Source organism: Homarus americanus, unplaced genomic scaffold (assembly GCF_018991925.1).
Source record: "Homarus americanus isolate GMGI-L3 unplaced genomic scaffold, GMGI_Hamer_2.0 scaffold22632, whole genome shotgun sequence".
NCBI lineage: Eukaryota > Metazoa > Arthropoda > Malacostraca > Decapoda > Nephropidae > Homarus > Homarus americanus.
This window is the reverse complement of record NW_024743646.1, coordinates 1-23,429: the sequence shown is the minus strand read 5'-3', so window position 1 is coordinate 23,429 and position 23,429 is coordinate 1. Positions and strand designations below refer to the sequence as shown.

Sequence of the window (23,429 nt, the reverse complement as noted above, 5' to 3'; positions counted from 1 at the left end):
GGGACCGACTGTACCGTAATGTGCTGGGTATATACGGTATAGCTCTACTGTATATCATTATCTACAAGAGTTAAGTCGGACTCGCGAACGAGCCTCGGGAGCTCGACTCGTCTGTCGGTCGAAGAGCTCCTATACGGTATTGGCTTATAATCGACGAGTACGGTCACCCCAAAATAATATCTTTAGCCACGGGGTCGACGTGCTTCGAGGCTATTCGACCAATGTTACACGACCCGTTTCAGAACTGTTGCTAACTCTACGTCTACACCTCTGAGCACGAATGAGTATACGTATGTTTTTGAGAGATGCGAATCCTCCGAGGCTTCCGATCGCACGTCAAGCGAATTGAGATTGCGTGTCGTAAATGGACGCCGACGCCGTGCCGGTCATTAATGGGATCTCACGTCAAACGAACCGAGGAATTATCGGAAAGACGCAACGGGGCGAGCGAACCCGCGGTATCGCGATGGATCAGCCGCCACGAAAAGACCGGCGACGCGCCGATTTAAATTCTTATTGTGACGTTAAACCGACACTATTTACGAATCAATAATATTTGGCAGATCCCAATTAGACCGATATACTGTATATTGCTGTAGCTGTTCACTCTAATATCAACTACTATTTCCTTGGTCACCTCTCATAAATCATACGTGTCGTCGACGACTATATTCTGCAGCTCGGTACGAATGAAACCGTCACTACGACACGGTGAAATGTTCGCCTCGAGTCTCCGTCTCGGTTGTGATCAGCTCTTCCATTTTCAAGTATAATTTTCCATGATATTGTGTAATCCTCAGTCAAGGGGCTACGCACATATACCTTGCTGCCCAACCGCGATACATACATTAATATAGCTTGTGATTTCTTATTTACTCGTAAAGCATATATATATACTTGATTCCTTGTATGCGAGGATGACTCCCTCTCTAAGCTACCACGCCGTCTATGGCTGTTGCTCCTTAGTGACTGGATGTCTTACTGTACCAATTTATGCTGATGCATGATCCCGCATGAAGTCTTTCACCCAGCGTTTCAAATTTTACGTGAAATCTATAAATACTTTTGGAACTTCTACATAATTGGGGGAACCTTTTCGTGAAGAAAGGATATCTTGGCTTTTATAATGTGAGTCTATAGGAATATTGATTCGATTTACCATAGGTTTTTATAAGACACAGTACTCTTTCAAACTGGGGAATGCCTGTACAACTTTCCTAACATTCAAAGTACCACAACAATATTAAATACAATACCACAGACTACTTGAGGTCCAGTTAGCTTCAGGTCCAGCCAACTTCATTCTAGTTCACATCAGGTCCACTTTAGGCAGTGATGGAGAAAGTACCTGAAAATATTACTTAAGATAAAGTACTGCACTGTTGATATGCAAACATTTAAACTATGTACTAAGTACTGTAGTCTTCTTCAAAACTATGCAAATAAAAGTTTCATAAACTGAATTGAAACATACAGGCAGAAAAAGTAGTACAGCATTTGTAAAGAATCATAATTAATAAACAATGACATTCTGTTTTGAAAACGAAGCTAAAAGTTATTAATATACTGCACTGTACTTTAAAGAATAACGAAATAAACACACATTCAAAATTTGGTTTGGGATGAAAAACGTGAATCTGGGCCACAATTTTGAGAGGTCCCGTACCACCGACACCAATGGGAAGTGACTTTAGACACAATCATTTACATAAATGTCCACTTTTATAGGATTACTGTACAAGTGCACTTAAATACAAGTCCTCTAATACGCTCGGCTCGTACGCCCGACGACACGACGCGAAGTGACGACGTCGGTCTTACCTCCGGCGGGTCGGCGGCGGCGTTTCTCCGTTTGCCGTTAACGGCGTCGTGTGCGAGACCGGACGGGTCTGTACGGTCGAGTCTCCACTTGTCGTACCGAGATGTGTTGTTGGTCCTTAAAGCTTCCTGGAAATGTAACAGATACCTATATAATACACAACACTGTAAAACTATTATATTATAGGCAGGGATTATTTGACCAGTACTCGGCACAATAACCGCCGGTTATTTGACAAAGATCTAAAATAAAACTAAATCCTTTTGTCAACAGAAATTATACAATTAAATAATACCAAAATGGAATGACTTGTTTAATGCCCCCAACCATCCCGACTACAATCCCACACGATCCCCGCAGGTCCCGGTCAAATAGCCGACGGTCATTTGGCCCAGAATCCGGGTCAAATAACAACTTTGTATTAAAAATAAACATTACTCAATAGTTTAACACCACATGGAGAAACCGATTACTCAAATAGGTTACGTAAAGTTGAAATTATCTTTTTCCAACGGTTTTTATGGATATTTTGAACGATTATGACTTTTGGAAAATAGATGCACGGCCAAAACGATAATTTTACCAGTATTTATTTGGATTTTTTCTAATAAATTTATATGATCTTAATTTCCTTACACTAACAAAAACAATGAATCTTCCAAAAAAAGTTACTTTCAACATGAAGGGTTAAAAAAAAACATTGAAAACCCTACCTAACCTAATCTAATCTAAACTACCTAACTTCTTGCGATGGACGAGCAAAAATTTAATCGGCATACCCGGTTTCGTACAGTCCAATAGCGTCTACATTTCGTGGACGTGACCGACATAGAACGAAACTGCGACGTTATTGACGGATTCTTTTCGTGCTTCCGGGAGAAACGCACAATTTTGCGGGATTTATTATTTAAATCTCTCTCGCTCGAATTTCACATAATCTGCTGTGACCAAACAGAGGACAGTGCAAATCTATTGTGATATTTACGCAGGAGCTTAAACTTTTTTTTCTAGATATATTTAAGCCTCCTTCGTGACCTAAACGTTGAAGACGAGAACCGACTCACAGACAAAACATTAAAACACAAAAACAAAACATTAAAGAAATAACTTTTTCTGTTATCACTAGTTAAATACAGCTACTCCTCGACTTACGACCTACTCGACGTACGACCGCCTCGGTCGTACCAAAATTTTGTCAAATTACCTATTTTCGAGTCCTGACGTGAGTGATTGCACTGTGTACCGACAAAATTTTTGTTTGTAATTCCCTTTAAAATGGCTGGCAAGCGTAAGAGTGAGAGTTCTCGTGGTGCCGAGAAGAAGAATTGACACCCGTTTTAGATTTTCTATGTACGGTATTATTTTCGACTTGCGACCCGGTCCCTAACCCCGTCGTCAGTCGGGGACCGACTGTACCGTAATGTGCTGGGTATATACGGTATAGCTCTACTGTATATCATTATCTACAAGAGTTAAGTCGGACTCGCGAACGAGCCTCGGGAACTCGACTCGTCCGTCTGTCGAGAAGCTCCTGTATTGGCTTATAATCGACGTGTACGGTCACCCAAAAATAATATCTTTAGCCACGGGGTCGACGTGATTCGACCAATGTTACACGACCCGTTTCAGAACTGTTGCTAACTCTACGTCTACACCTCTGAGCATACGTATGTTTTTGAGAGATGCGAATCCTCCGAGGCTTCCGATCGCACGTCAAGCGAATTGAGATTGCGTGTCGTAAATGGACGCCGACGCCGTGCCGGTCATTAATGGGATCTTACGTCAAACGAACCGAGGAATTATCGGAAAGACGCAACGGGGCGAGCGAACCCGCTGTATCGCGATGGGTCAGCCGCCACGAAACGACCGGCGACGCCCCAATTTAAATTCTTATTGTGACGTTAAACCGACACTATTTACGAATCAATAATATTTGGCAGATCCCAATTAGACCGATATACTGTATATTGCTGTAGCTGTTCACTCTAATATCAACTACTATTTCCTTGGTCACCTCTCATAAATCATACGTGTCGTCGACGACTATATTCTGCAACTCGGTACGAATGAAACCGTCACTACGACACGGTGAAATGTTCGCCTCGAGGTCCGTCTCGGTTGTGATCCGAAACTCTTCCATTTAAAGTATATTTCCATGTTATTGTAATCCTCAGTCAGGGGCTTCTTTACATATGCCTTGCTTCTACCCAGCACGATACATACATTAATATAGCTTAATGGAGTTCTTGTTATAGTAAAGCATATACTGTACGGTTGTATGTCACGCGAGGATGACTCCCTCTCTCGCTACCCGCCGTCTATGGCTGTTGCTCATATAGTGACCGGATGTACCTGTACCAATTTATGCTGATGCACTGGAGATCAAATCAAAGTCTTTCACCCAGCGTTTCAAATTTTACCGCTAGAAAATCTATCAATACTTTTTGGAGACTACATAATTGGGGGGGGGGAGCTTTTTTCATTGAAGAAAAGTATCTTGGCTTTTATAATGCGAGTCTATAGGAATATTGATTCGATTTACCATAGGTTTTTATAAGACACAGTACTCTTACAAACTGGGGAATGCCTGTAGAACTTTCCTAACATTCAAAGTACCACAACAATATTAAATACAATACCACAGACTACTTGAGGTCCAGTAAATTTCATGTCCAGCCAACTTCATTCTAGTTCACATCAGGTCCACTGTAGGCAGTGTTGGAGAAAGTGCCTGAAAATATTACTTAAGATAAAGTACTGCACTGTTGATATGTAAAAATTTAAACTATGTCCTGTAGTCTTCTTCAAAACTATGCAAATAAAAGTTTACTCAACTCAACTGATTCATATAAGTAGAAAAAAGTATTTAGAGTACCACAGCATATATAGAGTATCATAATTAATAAACAATGACATTATGTTTTGAAAACGAAACTTAAAGTTATTAATATACTGTACTGTACTTTAAAGAAACACGAAATAAACACACATTCAAAATTGGGTATGGGATGGAAAACGTGAATCTGGGCCATATTTTGGAAGTGTCGCGTACCGCCGACGCCAATGGGACGCGACTTTACGCACAAACATTTACATAAATGCCCACTTTTATAGGATTACTGTACAAGTGTACTGAAATACAAGTACAGGTTGTACCTCTCCGGTCCGGCAACCACGGGACCCGACCGGTGTCGGACGCCGGAAATTTCCCGACCGTGGAAATTCGCCCTCTTCCTGGACAGATAGTGACTTCTGTTTACACTTGGAAGCACTAGCACCACTTTCTCTGCTTCGTGGTCTCTTTGAAGACATATTGAAGGGTTAAATGTCGTACAGTACCTTCTCAAATTTCGCGAGTTTTTAATTCGACGTTTTCTATTTGAACGCACAAAAAAAACCGACACATTTAAAACTTTTGACGGCGGAAACTCAAATTTCGACGGGTTTGAATGGCCCGCCGACGTTAGGACGACGTGCAAGATCGTGAAAACGGCGTTATTTCTCTTATGTACGAAAGATTCATTATTATTTATTACTGAAAGTCTTTTGGATTGAATTAATGTTAGTGTGTGCAAAATGAGCAATACAATTCATTAATAATACGCTCAATATTAAAACGCGAGGAAATGAGACGGCACCGTTTTCGTCGATTACAAAACCGGTGACTGACTGGTTCTACGTATAAAACTGAAGAAAATAAGACCCTGGTTGTAGCTGTAGAAAAATTAATATGGTTCTTTTAAGTAATGTTAATAAATGGAACAATAGAAGTAGCTAACGATAATGGTAAAGAAAAACAGAGATCGCGTATGCGAGTGCGCACGCGTGAAAACGTATCGTCATTACTTTACGTAAGAATGTGAAAGCAACACTTATTTACTGTTCATATATATTTTAATTAATGTTTCTGAATTTGTTTTTATTGAATTAATGTTTGTGTGTGCAAAATTAACAATACAATTTATTACTAATACGTGTAATATTAAAACGCGCGACGAGACGAGACGGCTGCCGGCATTGTTTTTGTTAAAGCTTACAAAACCGGTGACAGATTGGTTCTACATATAAAACTGAAGAAAATAAGACCCTGATTGTAGCTGTAGTAAAATTAATGTAAAAAAATTAATATGCTTGTTTGAAGTAATGTTATTTAATGTTAATAAATGGAACAATATAAGTAGCTAACCATCAATGGTAAAAAAAAGTGAAACTGCGCGTATGTAAGTGCGCACACGTGAAAACATGTCGTCGTTACTCTACTTAAGAATATGAAAGCAACACTTATTTACTGCTAGAATATATATTGAAGGGTTAATTGTTGTGCTCTGTATAGACAAGCACAGAGAGAGAGCTGCCGGATGTAAACAAACCTTAATTTCCCCCGGCTTTGTCGTCGTTGTTGTTTTTTTACGGGGATTAGCCCACCCGGGCATAGGTCACTGACCCACATTGGGGCCTGAGGGGCAAAAATTTAATACTCCTGTAATAATAATAATAATAATAATAATCAAGATTAAAAAAAAAAAAAAGCTGCCTATCTACCTATTGGACAAACTAAAATCGTTCCGGATCACAGAATGCCGGACTAGAGAGGTACAACCTGTACTCTAATACACTCGGCTCGTACGCCCAGTGACACGACGTGAAGTGACGACGTCGGTATTACCTCCCAGCGGCGTTTCTCCGTTTGCCGTTAACGGCGTCGTGTGCGAGACCGGACGGGTCTGTACGGTCGAGTCTCGACTTGTCGTACCGAGATGTGTTGTTGGTCCTTGAAGCTTCCTGGAAATGTGACCAATAGCTATATAATACACAACACTGTAAAACTATTATATTATAGGCAGGATTATTTGACCGGTACTCGGCACAATAACCGCCGCTTATTTGACAGAGATCTAAAATAAAACTAAATCCTTTTGTCAACAGAAATTATACAATTAAATAATACCATAATGTAATGACTTGTTTAATGCCCCCAACCATCCCGACTACAATCCTATACGATCCCCGCAGGTCCCGGTCAAATGGCCGACGGTTATTTGGCCCAGAATCGTGGTCAAATAACATCTTCGTACAGTTATAATAAAGGCACTTGTTTGTTTAGTACCACGTGGAGAAACTGATTACTCAAATAGGTTAGGTTAGGTTGATATAATCTTGTTCCAATGGTTTTTGATGTATTTTCAACTTTTATGACCTTCGGAAAATAGCTGCACGGCCAAAACGATAATTTTACCAGTTTTTACTTGGATTTTTTCTAATAAATAAATATGATCTTAATTTCCTTACATTAACAAAAACAATGAATCTTCCAAAGTGAGTTAGACTTTCAACATGAAGGGTTAAAAAAACAACATTGAAAACCCTACCTAACCTAATCTAAACTACCTAACTTCTTGCGATGGACCAACAAAAACCGAATCGGCATACCCGGTTTCGTACGCGTCCAATAGTGTTTATATTTCGTGGACGCGACCGACGTAGAACGAAACTGCGACGATCTCGACGGATTCTTATCGTGCTGCCGGGAGAGAGGCACAATTTTGCGGGATTTATTATTTAAATCTCTCTGCTGTGACCAATCAGAGGACAGTGCAAATTTATTATGATATTTACACAGGAGCAAAAACTTTTTTTCTAGATATATTTAAGCCTCCTTAGTGACCTAAACGTTGAAGACGAGAACCGACTCACAGACAAAACATTAAAACACAAAAACAAAACATTAAAGAAATAACTTTTTCTGTTATCATTAGTTAAATACAGCTACTCCTCGACTTACGACCTACTCGACATACGACGGAGCGGCCATTTTTTTGGTCTGGTAAACACAGCTGTGAGCGCTAGCTCCCAAATTTGGGATGTTTTCGAGCCTATTACATTATCTGAAGGATATATAGACTTACCTACTTGTGTATAAGGACCCGAGGATAAGATAAGTATCGTCAAGCAACTTTGGTGTTGGGAACTTACTGTTTACCTTACGAAAATAACTGCTCGGGGTCCCATCACTCCTGGCTGGGTGTTGTGGGATGTCAACATTGCCCCACGGAAAGTGAATTTTCGCTTAAGAACTCTACATGGAAGAGTAAAGAAAAGATAGTATTGGACGAAGTTCTTGAAGACCTTGAGTTGAGTAGTGATGAGTCTAATACGAGTGATGAAGCACAAGGGAAGTTCGAAAGTGAGAAAATACAGCTACAACAAGAGGTAGTGAATAAGAAAGAAAATTCTCAAAGGATGAGGGAGACAAGCTGGCACGAGGACAGTGAAAGCAAAGAAGTGAGAGAGGAGGAGACAAAAACATCTAGGACAAAAAACGTGTGTGGGTGGTAATAATAATGGAAATAACAGAAAGGAGATAGTGGAGAATGGATCAAGAACAGAGCAAAGTATGGAATTTGAAGGACGCAGACAAGAACACACACAAGGTGAAGTTGGTCGGGTCAGGAAGAGATTAATTTTTCCACAGTCATGCCCGATGACCTTCCTTGAAAAATTAAAATGGGCAGTACAACTAGGACGGGAGCATCGCAGCTTTGAGCCTCTTTTGAAAGAAGGCACACACAAGCCTTATCTTACAGTGGGGACCATGGAGGCTGTGGAAATGTTGACAACTGTTGGGTACAAGGGATTACTGATGGTTTTGCCAGAGGAGAGCGACATACTACTTACAAAGGTTATAATCTTCAGGTACCCTGTAATACTAGATCCAGAATACTTATTGGATGACGAAAGATTTGTTTGGGTCAAGAGGCATTTAATAAGGGGCGAAGAGAGAAGCCAGGTTATTGCTCTAATGAGAGGAAAGGTTCCAGAGAAAGTGTTCATCACAGGAGCAGGGTATAGGAAGGTGGCACTATATGTGGAGGGACCAATAATGTGTCTCAAGTGTTGCAGATGGGGACATAAGGCCTGGAGCTGTCAACTGGACCCACGTTGTAGATTCTGTGGGAAGAGGCACGAATCTAGCAACTGTGAGGACAAGATCAAAGCAGGAGAGAAAGTGAAGCCTTGTTGTTGTAATTGTGGTAAAACTCACAATGCTAGTTCAATTGCATGCGAGATGAGGCCACGTATGAGAAGTGACCAACAAAGGAATTATTCAGAGAACACTGAAAAAGTACGCTGTGGTCTGACAGTGACAAGACAGCAGGAGAACACACAGACAGTGATTCCTGAGAATGCCTGGCATGAAGATTCAAGAAGGATAAGGACTGCGCTTGCGGCCGGAAGCGTTGTTGATGCCAGAAACAAACAGAGTAATAAACAAGTAGCAAGTGAGAGTAGTGGTGCAGCCCTCCAGGTTAGTGATAAAACTGTGCAAGAAATTCTGGGAGAAGAGGTGCTTAAGATGTTTCAGCTTTTGCAAAAGTTAGGTCAGAAAATAGAAGTGATAGAGAAAAGACTTGATACAGTGATAAATAAAGAAAGGGAAAACAAAACTGTGAATAATGTAGAATTAAAAGGGAAAGAGGAAAGTGAAGAGCTCAAGCTTTTGAAAAATTCAGTGCTTAAAATAAGTATTAAAGGGAAGGAGAGGAAAATAAAGGATTGTGTAGTGCAGGGAGCAACAACTGAAAGTTTTAAAAATGTGTTGGTAAAGTGTAAAGATGCTGATAAAGAAAACCTTTTGAGGAAATGGGAATCTGTGCAGGAGGATTGGGCCTTCTTAAAGAATCTGATTGGAAAGGATATAAAATGTGTAAATATTAATCCTGGATCTAGCTAGCCTTAAGATAATGTCCTGGAATGTTAATGGTCTACGAAATAGAGTGACAGATGTACATTACTTTACCCTTAAAAATAATATTGATATAATTACCCTTCAAGAGACTGGGGACAGGAAAGGCGACCTGCTTAAACTGTCTGGATATAAGGGATTTCATCTCTATTCGGGTGAAGGTATAAGAGGGGTCTCAACATACATTAAGAATTCCATACCAGCAGAACTAGTTGGAAGCCCGAGTAGAGTACAAGGAATAGAAAGTGTCTGTATAAAGTTATATTTGAAGGAAGGAGAATTGAACATAGCAAATTTGTATATTTCTGGAGGCTGTTTTGACCTCAACTTCTTACCAGATTGCATGTTTTTGGACTCAACTTTGGCTGTAAGAGATTTTAATGCTCGACATCCAAGACTCGAAACAATGGGGAGAATTAATAGTAATGGTATAAAATTTTGGCAATTTTTACAAGATCACCCAGATGCTTACTTGTTAGGAAATAAGGAAGTGACTCATATTAAAGGAGGAAGGTTAGACTATGCTTGCATGATAAGCAGTCAGGGAGTCCAGGGAGAATGTGAGATAATAAGGGAGCTAGTCAGTGACCATTTTGTTGTGTATGTTCAATTACCATTAGGGAAGAGACAGGTGAGATATAGGAGGAAGAAATTGAAACGAAACAAGGATGACACAGAAGTGTTTACCCAAAATATAGAGAAATGGTACAGAAATTATACACCAGTCTGTATGGATAGCTTTTATAATGACTTAGTTGGGGAGATAGAAAGATATTTAACTATGTCAACACAGAAAAAAATAAATGATAAGAGACATGGGGCTAGGAAACACTGCTATACCAATGACAAAATGTTGAAGGGATGGACACAAATGTTAAGGGCAGCACATAAAGATTGGGTAAAGAATGGTAGAAGAGAAGAAGATAGGGAAATCTTCATGGATATAGCCAAAATATGTGGGCAGGCTAGGAAGGAGGCAAGGGAGAAATATTGGCAAGATTTTGCACAGCACATTGGGGAGAGTAAAAATCTCAAAGAAATATGGCAGGATATTAACAAAATTAGAGGAAAAAGGAGTAATTTTATTAGCCATCCTCATCCAGAGGAAGAAGCTAATAAACTGGTTGACAAATGGGCTAAAGCTGCTAGTGTTGCCTCCCTGCCTAACAGGACAATAGAAGCATTAGATGAGTGGCAAAATGAAAGAAAAAGATTTATTTCATCAGCTCTAAATATTTGTGATGTAACATGTGTAGATATTACTCAAGATGAGTTATTAAATGCTGTTAAAAAAGGAAAATCTACAGCACCAGGCGAAGATGGTGTGACATGAAATTTTGAACTGCTTAGTTGGTATGGAAAATAGTCCATTATTAGATTTATTCAACATGAGCTATGCAGAGGGTAGATTACCAACAGAATGCAAGAAAGCGATAGTTATTCCTTTCCCTAAGGCAACTGGTGGATACAGGCCAGTGTCTTTAACATCTTGTTTTTCCAAGATGATGGAGAGAGTATTATTAAATAGGCTTGTATATATTGTGGGGAAAATCTATCTTGTAATTTATTTGTTTTTTTGGAAGGGAAATGTACTTCAGACTGTGTTATAAAATGTTTATCAAATGATGCAGACAGATGTAGAGTTTTTGTGGATTTACAAGGAGCATTTGATAAAGCTCACAGTGAAGTAGTTATGAATGAACTGGCTGCTCTAGGGGTATCAGGAAAGTTGTTACACTGGATAGGTGACTACTTGCATGGAAGGAGAATCTGTGTATGGTATCAGGGATGTTTGTCTGAGGAAAGAGCACTTGAACTAGGCACTCCCCAAGGGGGAGTATTGAGTCCAATGTTATTTAATGTGTTAATGAACAAGATAGCCTCACACAAATATCCCAAAGGAGTTGTAACCATCATTTATGCAGATGACATCTTATTTCAAGGAAACTCTGTAAAAAATTTGCAGATTGCATTAAATGATTTTAGTGTTCTTTCTCAAAAGATGGGCTTAGTTATCAATGAAGAAAAAACCAAGTGTGAATGTAAAGGAAGAGGAACTGAATCCGTTTTTCTAAATGGAAAAATTGTTGAGAAAGTGTCAAAGTATAAATATTGAGGAATGTATATTGGCTTTACTAGTGAAAGTAAAGAGGCAGAAATATATCATGTCCTCACTCAATGTAGAGCAAGATTACTGCCCTTGAAGGCTCTAGCATGTTGTGGTAAAGGTGCTGGGGTACCCATACTGAGAATGATGTGTATTTCTACCATCAGATCACTTATAGACTATGCAGCACCTGTCCTCTCTTGTACTGGTGAAGGAAGGCTACGGAAGCTTGAGATCATGCAAAATGAAGCAATGAGAATTATTTTAGGGTGTCAAAAGAATGCAATGATTGAGATAATGAAAATGGAACTAGGGTTACAGAGCATTTCACAGAGGGTCAATGAAATTAATACAGTTGCAGCAGTTCGATTAATGAGAGGGAACAGTGGGAGTAAATTTGTACAAGATATAAATGATGGTTTAAAAGATAAAAGGACCTTCTGCAGGCAAGGCAAGAGAGGATACATGAATGGATTAATAAATATTATTAAAAAATGTAATCTGGCAGACTGGTGTACAGCTGTTCAGAAGAGTTGTAAGAATCCACCCTGGGAAGAACGAGAAGTAGAGTTAGACATAGTGCCTCTCACAATGAAGAAATCATTACATGAACCAGGACAGTTATAAGGGCTTTATATGGGAATAAGATTAGTAATTTGCCTAAAATAAACACATTGCATGTTTTTTGTGACGGTTCAGTTATGTCAAGTGGCAGGGCAGGGTGCGGGATCCTTATAAGACAGTACACAGAACAAGGAAATGATGACATCAAAATTGGACTTCGGTTGAGCAGTTTTATTTCATCAACACAAGCTGAGTTATATGCAATGTTAGTAGGATTGGAAAATGTTGTAAAGAGGTATAAAGATGCATATTTTTTTGTTGATAGTAGGGCAGCTTTGGATTCTTTGAACAGTGGGAGTCCAGTCTTTGGACACATTATTGGTTCATGTAGAAAATTAGTAAATACAATAAGGAAAAATGGCCATAATGTTCAATTTGTATGGGTCCCTTCACATGTGGGGATTGGTCTTAATGAAGCAGTAGATATAATAGCAAAAAGTGCCACGGAAAAGGCCGAGATCGACATAATATGTACTAAAACCTTGAAGCAATTAAGGAGCAAATTACGGAAAATACAATCAATAGAAGATAATTTCAAAAGGAATGAAATATACGAGAAAAGTGAAACAATGAAACATTACCATCATGTTCTCATGAACACAAAATTTACATATGGGAAAGATAGGAGTAGGTGGAAAGATTCAGTGTATATGAGGTTAAGATTAGGATATAAATATTATTGGGAACTTGGAGCTGAGAGAAGTGAACAGGATAAAGAATGTAGAGTTTGTAGAACATCCAGATCCCATACCCTGCCACATTATATACTGGAATGCCCATTGCTTAATGTATATAGAAATGCCCATATAAATAATGTCCCCATGCAAATAGAGTGGATGTTTGGACTGGGGTGAGGATGACTTATGTCACTTCATCCCTTTGAGATGTATTAATGTTTTTTTTGTATCTCAATAAACGTATCAATCAATCAATCGACATACGACCGCCTCGGTCGTACCAAAATGTTGTCAAATTACGTATTTTTGAATGCAGACATTAGTGATTGCGCTGTGTACCGACAACATTTTCATTTGTAATTCCCTTTAAAATGGCCGGCAAGCGTAAGAGTGAGAGTTTCGTGGTGCCGAGAAGAAAATGAGACGCCCATCTATGTACAGTATTATTTTCCCATTTTCGACTTGCGACCCGGTCGCCGGTCCCTGACCCCGTCGTAAGCCGGAGACCGACTGTACCGTAATGTACTGGCTATATACGGTATAGCTCTACTGTATATCATTATCTACAAGAGTTAAGTCGGACTCGCGAACGAGCCTCGGGAGCTCGACTCGTCTGTCGGTCGAAGAGCTCCTATACGGTATTGGCTTATAATCGACGAGTACGGTCACCCCAAAATAATAGCTTTAGCCACAGGGTCGACGTGCTTCGAGGCTATTCGACCAATGTTACACGATCCGTTTCAGAACTGTCGCTAACTCTACGTCTACACCTCTGAGCACGAATGAGCATACGTATGTTTTTGAGAGATACGAATCCTCCGAGGCTTCCGATCGCACGTCAAGCGAATTGAGATTGCGTGTCGTAAATGGACGCCGACGCCGTGCCGGTCATTAATGGGATCTTACGTCAAACGAACCGAGGAATTATCGGAAAGACGCAACGGGGCGAGCGAACCCGCGGTATCGCGATGGGTCAGCCGCCACGAAACGACCGGCGACGCGCCGATTTAAATTCTTATTGTGACGTTAAACCGACACTATTTACGAATCAATAATATTTGGCAGATCCCAATTAGACCGATATACTGTATATTGCTGTAGCTGTTCACTCTAATATCAACTACTATTTCCTTGGTCACCTCTCATAAATCATACGTGTCGTCGACGACTATATTCTGCAACTCGGTACGAATGAAACCGTCACTACGACACGGTGAAATGTTCGCCTCGGTTGTGATCCGAAACTCTTCCATTTAAAGTATATTTCCATGTTATTGTAATCCTCAGTCAGGGGCTTCTTTACAAATGCCTTGCTTCTACCCAGCACGATACATACATTAATATAGCTTAATGGATTTCTTGTTATAGTAAAGCATATACTGTACGGTCGTATGTCACGCGAGGATGACTCCCTCTCTCGCTACCCGCCGTCTATGGCTGTTGCTCATATAGTGACCGGATGTACCTGTACCAATTTATGCTGATGCACTGGAGATCACATCAAAGTCTTTCACCCAGCGTTTCAAATTTTACCGCTAGAAAATCTGTCGATACTTTTTGGAGACTACATAATTGGGGGGAACTTTTTTCATTGAAGAAAAGTATCTTGGCTTTTATAATGTGAGTCTATAGGAATATTGATTCGATTTACCATAGGTTTTTATAAGACACAGTACTCTTACAAACTGGGGAATGCCTGTACAACTTTCCTAACATTCAAAGTACCACAACTAAATCCTTTTGTCAACAGAAATTATACAATTAAATAATACCATAATGTAATGACTTGTTTAATGCCCCCAACCATCCCGACTACAATCCCATTAAGATCCCATACGATCCCCGCAGGTCCCGGTCAAATAGCCGACGGTTATTTGGCCCAGAATCCGGGTCAAATAACAACTTTGTATTAAAAATAAACATTACTTATTAGTTTAACACCACATGGAGAAACTGATTACTCAAATAGGTTACGTTAGGTTGAAAATATCTTTTTCCAACGCTTTTTATGGATATTTTGAACGATTATGACTTTTGGAAAATAGATGCACGGCCAAAATGATAATTTTACCAGTTTTTATTTGGATTTTTTCTAATAAATAAATATGATTTTAATTTCTTTACACTATCAAAAACAATGAATCTTCCAAAAAAAGTTACTTTCAACATGACGGGTTAAAAAAAAACATTGAAAACCCTACCTAACCTAACCTAAACTAAACTACCTAACTTCTTGCGATGGACGAGCAAAAATTTAATCGGCATACCCGGTTTCGTACAGTCCAATAGTGTTTACACTTCGTGGATGTGACCGACGTAGAACGAAACTGCGACGATGTTGACGGATTCTTATCGTGCTTCCGGGAGAAACCCACAATTTTGCGGGATTTATTATTTAAATTTCTCTCGCTCGAATTTCACATAATCTGCTGTGACCAAACAGAGGACAGTGCAAATCTATTGTGATATTTACGCAGGAGCAAGAACTTTTTTTCTAGATATATTTAAGCCTCCTTCGTGACCTAAACGTTGAAGACGAGAACCGACTCACAGACAAAACATTAAAACACAAAAACAAAACATTAAAGAAATAACTTTTTCTGTTATCATTAGTTAAATACAGCTACTCCTCGACTTACGACCTACGACTGCCTCGGTCGTACCAAAATTTTGTCAAATTACCTATTTTCGAGTCCCGACATTAGTGATTGCGCTGTGTACCGACAAAATTTTTTTGGGTAATTCCCTTTAAAATAGCTGGCAAGCGGAAGAGTGAGAGTTCTCGCGGTGCCAAGAAGAGAGAGAGACACTCGTTTTAGATTTTCTATGTACGGTATTATTTTCGACTCGCGACCCGGTCCCTAACCCCGTCATAAGTCGGGGACCGACTGTACCGTAATGTGCTGGGTATATACAGTATAGCTCCACTGTATATCATTATCTACAAGAGTTAAGTTGGACTCGCGAACAAGCCTCGGGAACTCGACTCGTCTGTCTGTCGAGAAGCTCCTGTATTGGCTTATAATCGACGTGTATGGTCACCCCAAAATAATATCTTTAGCCACGGGGTCGACGTGATTCGAGGCTATTCGACCAATGTTACACGACCTGTTTCAGAACTGTTGCTAACTCTACGTCTACACCTTTGAGCACGAATGAGTATACATATGTTTTTGAAAGATGCGAATCCTCCGAGGCTTCCGATCGCACGTTACGCGAATTGAGATTGCGTGTCGTAAATGGACGCCGATGCCGTGCTGGTCATTAATGGGATCTTACGTCAAACGAACCGAGGAATTATCGGAAAGACGCAATGGGGAGGCGAACCCGCTGTATCGCGATGGCTCAGCCGCCAGCCACAAAACGACCAGCGATGCGCCGATTTAAATTCTTATTGTGACATTAAACCGATACCATTTACGTATCAATAATATTTGGCAGATCCCAACTAGACCGATATATTGTATATTGCTGTAGCTGTTCACTCTAATATCAAGTAATATTTCCTTGGTCACCTCTCATAAATCAGACGTGTCGTCGACGACTATATTCTGCAACTCGGTACGAATGAAACCGTTACTACGACACGGTGGTGAAATGTCCGCCTCGAGGTCCTACTCGATTGCGACGTTCCAAAACTCTTCCATTTAACGTATATTTTGATACTATTGTAGTCCTCGGTTGAGGCCTTGTTTCTACCCAGCACGATACATACATTAATATAGCTTAATGAATTTCTTGTTATAGTAAAGCATATACTGTACGGTTGTATGTCACACGAGGATGACTCCCTCGCTACCCGCCGTCTATAGCCATTCCATTGCCGATACAGTGAGCGGGCGTAACAACTTATGCTGACGCAATGGGGATCACATCAATGTATTTCATCTAGAGTTTCAAATTTTACCGCAAGAAAATCTATCGATAGTTTTTGGGGGACTGTACATAATTTGGGGGGAACTTTTTTTCATTGTAGAAAAGTATCTGGGCTTTTGTAATGCGCGTCTATAGGAATATTGATTCGATTTAATATAGGTTTTTAATGCATAATACTCTTATAAACTGGGGAATGCCTGTAGAACTTTCCTAACATTCAAAGTACTACAACAATATTAAATACAATACCACAGAGTACTTGAAGTCCAGCCAACTTCATTCTAGTTCACATCAGGTCCAAAGGTTCAGGTCCACTTTAGGCATTGATGGAGAAAGTGCCTGAAAATATTACTTAAGATAAAGTACTGCACTGTTGATATGTAAAAATTTGAACTATGTACTGTAGTCTTCTTCAACATTATGCAAATAAAAGTTTAATTAGCTCAACTGAATCATACAAGTAGAAAAAGTAGCACAGTATTTGTAGAGTATCATAATTAATAACAATGAAATTAGGCTTTAAAAACGAAGCTAAAAGTTATTAATATATTATACTGTACTGTACTTTAAAGAAAAACAAAATAAACACACATTCAAAATTGGGTATGGGATGGAAAACGTGAATCTGGGCCACAGTTTTGAGGTGTCGCGTACCACCGACGCCAATGGGACGTGACTTTAGACACAAACATTTAAGTTAATGCCCACTTTTTTAGGATTACTGTACAAGTGCACTTAAATACAAGTACTCTAATGCACTCGACTTGTACACCCGACTACGCGACGTGAAGTGACGAAGTCGGTCTCACCTTCCGCGGGTCGGCGGCGTTTCTCAGTTAACGGAGTCGTAGACGAGATCGGACGGGTCTGTACGGTCGAGTCTCAACTTGCCATGGAGGTGTGTTGTTGGTCCTTGAAGCTTCCTGGAAATGTAACCAATAGCTATACTATAATACACAACAGTGTAAAACTATTATATTATAGGCAGGGGTTATTTGACCGGTACTCGGCACAATATCCACTGATTATTTGACCGAGATCTAAAATAAAACAATACTTTTGCCCACAGAAACTTCTACAATTAAATAATACCACAGTGTAATGACTTGTTTAATGCCCACAATCATCCCGACTACAATCCCATTAAAATCGTATGCGTACGATCCTCGCAGGTCCCGGTCAAATAGCCGACGGTTTATTTGGTCAAATAACAACTTCGTACACATATAACAAAGGCACTTGTTTGTTTAATACCACATAGAGAAACTGATTTCTCAAATCGGTTAGGTTGAAATTAGGTTTTTCCAATAGTTTTTGATGTGTTTAGAATGAGTGTGACCTCGGCGCTTCGCCGAAACTACAATTTTCCGTGTTTTTATTTTGTTTTGCTTTTTCTAATAGAAACGTGTGACCTTTATTTCCTTTAACGCTAGAAACAACAACAACAACAATCATTCTTCCAAACTGAATTACACTTTCAACATGAGAGGTTAAACAAAATTGAAAACCCTATCTAACCTTTTGTGACGGATGCACAAAAAATGAATCGGCACACCCGGTTTCTTACGCGACGCATCGCGGTTACATTTTGTGGACGTGACCAAAATAAGACGAAGTTACGACAATATTGACGGATTCTTATTGCACTAGCGGGCAAAAACTTTTGCGCAATTTAATACTTAAATTCCTTTCGTTTGAATTTCACATAATCTGCTGTGACCAATCAGAGGACAGTTCAAATCTATTGGGATTGCAAATTAGTTTCTTAAACGTATTCCAGCTTCCCCAGTGACCTATAAATGCTAATGACTCACTGACAAAACATTAATGAAATAACTTTTTAATTTATCATCAGTTAAATAAAGTAACCTTAATATATTATTTGAAGTGTTAAGGGATAGGAAAGGTTAGGTTAGGTTTTTTCTTTTTTTCTCAGAACACCACTACCACCAGCAAGAGTTTTTCCGATTTGGTTCATATTTTCCATAAGTGTTCTTATTATAATATTTTAAAAGGGGCGACAACTTTTTATTTTAATTAAAAACACTTTTTTATTAATTATTTATATGATCTTAAATCACCTGTAATGGGCAAGGAATGAAGGTTGGAGGAAATGGGGGGAAAACACTGAAAAACCGAGCACGCAACACTAAAACGATGTCTCTCCGTGCTCTGTGGCGAATAATTACATTTACCGTAAACACTCCTCCAAAAAATTGGCCGATTTGCCGCGCCGTGTTTGTTTATAGCCGACTCGCCGAGTCCGAGCGCACTCTTGCATCCACAAAAATACAAATTACACAGTGACGCTTCTATAAAGTTGCTTTCGTTGGTACCAGATATCAAAATAAGTACTTTGTTTAATTAGGCAATTCCACGCCCTGGCTAGGAAGTTAGGTAAGGTTAGGTAGGTCGCTTTGGTGGGTTATATTACATCAGATTATACAGTACAGTATTAGCTTCTAGCAAATGTCGCCTCTTAAAATTCTATAATAACACCACCTGTGGAAAAAATGAACAAAATCAAACTCGTCCCGGTAACTGAGGTCATATCTCCATAACGGCTCATTTATACCAGAAATGAAGGTTAGAATTGCTCGAAAAACATAATACACTAGGGAAAACCTATTTTTGCCATTTCACTTGTCGCTAAATGAATCTCGGGAATTTTATAATTGCAATCGGTAATTTTGACAATTCTAAGACAATTTTCTTCAATAACATTTCTGGAACAAAATACGTTCAAGCGAGATATTTAACAGTTCATTATGTATGTCTGTTCATGGCGGTACACACCCACGTTAGCTTAGGTTTGGTTAGGTTAGGTTAAATCCAAAACTTTTTCCGATGGGTTTTGGTGCGTTTTGGACACTTTTTACCTCGATTCTTATAGCTCTAGTTTCTGAGGGGCAGGGTGGTAAATTTTTACAAGTGGACAACCATTGACTTTTTGTTGAGCAATGTGTTTTTCCAATAGTTTAGACAATGTTAAAACACGTTTCTTCTACGACGTTTTCCTCAGAAATTACTTAAAATTACCTAATCTCCCTGCTATATTTAAGTCATTTGTGAGGGAAACGTCATTGAAGAAAAGTGGGTTAATATTGGTCCATTGGCTGTCCGCAGGTTCCCGCCATGTTTACCCGAGGTTATACTCCTAACTCGTCTCCTCCTCGTAGGTTAGGTTAGGTAGGTTCTTTGGTATGAGAATTAGTTTTTGGTGTACTTTGGTGTTTTATTCAAATTTGACCTCTATTTTATTGGCAAAATTAGCAGTTTGTTAAAATTGAAAATGTTATTTTTTGGCAAAACGTTACTTTACAAAAGAAAAGGGCACATTTGAGTAAAACACTGAAAAATCTAAAAAAAAAAACATTCTCATACAAAACCCGAGGACAGCCAATGGACGAATATTTTCCTAAACCATCGGAACAACACATTGATCAACAACTCCATGGTTGTCCACTTATATTAATTCACCAGGGGCTTATCTCAAAACTATTGATTTGCGCCACAAATGAAGGTCAAATTCGTTCATTACATCAAAAACCACCGGAAAAACATACTTTCAACTTTGATGTTATATAGTGGCAACAATATACCAATACAGTACTTCACTAGACGACCCAGCACAATTAACTAAATTAACCATTAAATACACTCTGTCTAACCATAATAACTCTCCAATAACTTCTTAGTATTATTAATGTTAAATATCTGGTATAATATTATGAATAAATGTCTTACCGATGCCTCAGGCCGATATTTTCGGGGCTGTCAGATCGTGGTACACTTAGTCCGTCCTCCACCTTCTTCCTCTGTCTTGTGGCTCCAGCTGGTGATGGATCCAAGAACCACCAGACGAGAAACTCTCCCCCTGTACCCCGTGATGAAGGTTTAGTAGTGCTGTTAACTCATAGATGGCGCTCACCTCCATATCATTCCTTATCTTATTACCTTTTTACGTTGAATATATAAAACAGCTATTTGAATTATCATTTATTACCATTTACATAAAACTATGTTAGCATATAATAGAGTCTGTGAAAATAAAATGATTTTTGGTGTGAAATAACTGAAAAACATAAATATTTCAGTAATTTAACAAGAAAGAAAATGTGCCTTCGTTCTTGGGGCACTACAGAAACTTGTACTTCTTGGAGGAACTAAAGCAAATTATAGATCTATTTTATATATATATACAAACTTTGAAGTATTCTCACCACATTCATTAACAATACTGTACGTTAGTAAAGCCTATATGTTGGTGGTACTTATATACTGCCTGGAATACTTAAGTACTGCTGGTTTACTTAAAGGGTGAAACTTTTATTATTTAGAATCAGTGTGACGTTGAACCATTTTTATTGTTAGCAATACTTGTCACGATGTTGTCCAATAAGGCTTCTGAGACTCTATGGTTTGCTTGAATGGCTATAGGCAGTTGCTTACACTGTTAAAGAGGCCAATGAATTCTATAGTAGATTTAGGAATGTATAGAAGGAACCCAGCCAGACATTTATTGAATTAGTTTATTTTATTACCAAGCTTAAAGACTTTTCATTTTTAAATGAGCTTATTATGAGTGACCATTATCTACAGATTCAGATGTGTATTTATGTGGAAGTGACAAATGTAGAGAAACTTCCAACTTTAATATGCGCTGTATTTCTTTTATTCATAATCTTTCACATCAAAGTCAATTGTGATCTGGTTTTTGAAGTTTTGATAAATATAGCATGACGAATTCTACGACTTTCTATGGGCGGCCAGAAACAGACACCACCACAGTAAAGCCGCTAATGGTTGTTACGCCCGTTTAACTCCCGGTAAACCACATTCATTAATCTCTATAGTGAAAAATTAACAAGTTATAAATAGAAAAATATTAAACTAGCAATAGAAAGGCGATAAATAATCACGACATAGTGAAGTTTTATGGAACAATTATCGAGAAATGAAATGTCTTAAACACTTGTGATGAGGTGGTTAGCCCAGTTAAGAGGTGGTTAGCCCAGTTAAGATTTTCCCGCCTAATTCACATGTATCACCCCCCCCCCCCCACCACTGCCGTCCTTAAATACTCTGAAAGCTGTGACGGGAGGTCAGTACTGATCATAACCTCAAAGGAAGTAATACTACTGGATCCATAGATATACATCTCTTCATTCTTCAAATGCTGGTGTTATTTTTCTTGAGTACAATTTTCTTGTTGGTTAAAAATGAGTTTTGTTGATTAACTATTTATATTTGATATAACTTGGTTATATATTAATGTATTTAGTGAATTATTTCTGTGTGATTGAGTTTGATACAAAGTATACTTCTATATTTAATCTCTGATTACTTGCTTGTTCCAGATATCCGAGAACTACGTGGAATAACTACTGGAAATGGTTTAGTGAGGGGATGAATTTGAGTTTCGTTCTAGTTGAAAGTGGACCAATCCAGCTTCACCCACGGCACAGTGACCTACCTACCTTCGTTATGTGGGCAGTTAAGGACGAACCCGGCTAGAGTGGGGAAGAATTATAGGAGCGGGAACTGCTGTATTTATTTAACTGTAGATATGATCGACATATTTCTACAATAAACTTGATTTTAAATTTTAAAATTCCGTTTTTTAGTTCCTTTAATAACGGTGTTCTGGGGAGTTTTAGACCAATTTAAGACTAGACTCGACATTTCTCTAACTTGTATACAATTTAGCAGCTTAAAAAATTTAGGTTCACATAAGATCGGAAACTACTATTGTTCTTGCTAGATGAGCCTTAATTCGGCTTCAAGACGCCACCAGACCATCTAGCACAATACATTTACTTGGTAACTTCAATCGAGCTATGTGTGAACTCTAAACTTTCATCCATCTGAAGCTTCCCACCTGAATGAATGTACGAATGGAATCTCGAGCCTAGAGCAAAGGTTTTTTTAACTGATCATTGATTATCTGCCAGGGAAGCAATATAGAAATTAATATACCTTACCAGTGAGGATAGTAGGCGTGTATCCTTACTGCACCTGGTGTCCACAGCCACTTTCTCAAACCTGCACAGGAGTCCACCTGGTCCCATACCTCCTTGAAACCTGGCAGTTTAGGTGGCCGAATTTACTGTTGAATACATATAAGATGCTGTGTGGTCATGATACAACCGACTCTATACTTGTTAATGTAAATGCTCCATCAATTCTTGTCTTTGAACCCCTTGTGCTTTATCGTCCATTTTAATTCCATTTTTCCCTTGCCAATTCATAATCGGTATAAATAGAAAGGTGGTAGTTCAGTAGCCAGTAATTATGGTGGAAGACCCACTTGGTGAATACCCGAGGGAAGAACAATTCTGTATTTGAGGCCAGATTCCTGCTACCACAATGACCCGAAATGGGAGGATAAACGAGGAAAATTGAGTTTATATAATGCTTGTATAACCTAGCTCAACACGGTACATGTTCTGGGTGAGGTCAGTAGTTCTCCTGGTCTGGCTACTGAGGAATGTCTCCAGCACAATACTAACGCCTACATTTCCCCCAACCACTCGAAGTAGCTTCTCCTTCCCAACCTCGAGGCCCTTGTACTGGTAGCTC

General features: G+C 39.1%; 2 long non-coding RNA genes across 2 annotated transcripts; one reads left to right on the top strand and one right to left on the bottom strand.

Moving 5' to 3' along the window:
• Positions 1–1,329: 1,329 nt before the first annotated feature.
• On the bottom strand, positions 1,330–20,731 carry LOC121877202. The gene is made up of 7 exons (XR_006090936.1): positions 20,595–20,731; positions 17,657–17,770; positions 17,097–17,186; positions 6,486–6,601; positions 4,459–4,550; positions 1,822–1,947; positions 1,330–1,348 (listed from the first exon to the last, which is right to left on the bottom strand). It is a non-coding gene; the product is annotated as an uncharacterized LOC121877202 (long non-coding RNA).
• Positions 20,732–20,818: 87 nt separating this feature from the next.
• Positions 20,819–22,461, top strand: LOC121877203. The gene is made up of 2 exons (XR_006090937.1): positions 20,819–22,045; positions 22,208–22,461. It is a non-coding gene; the product is annotated as an uncharacterized LOC121877203 (long non-coding RNA).
• Positions 22,462–23,429: the final 968 nt, after the last annotated feature.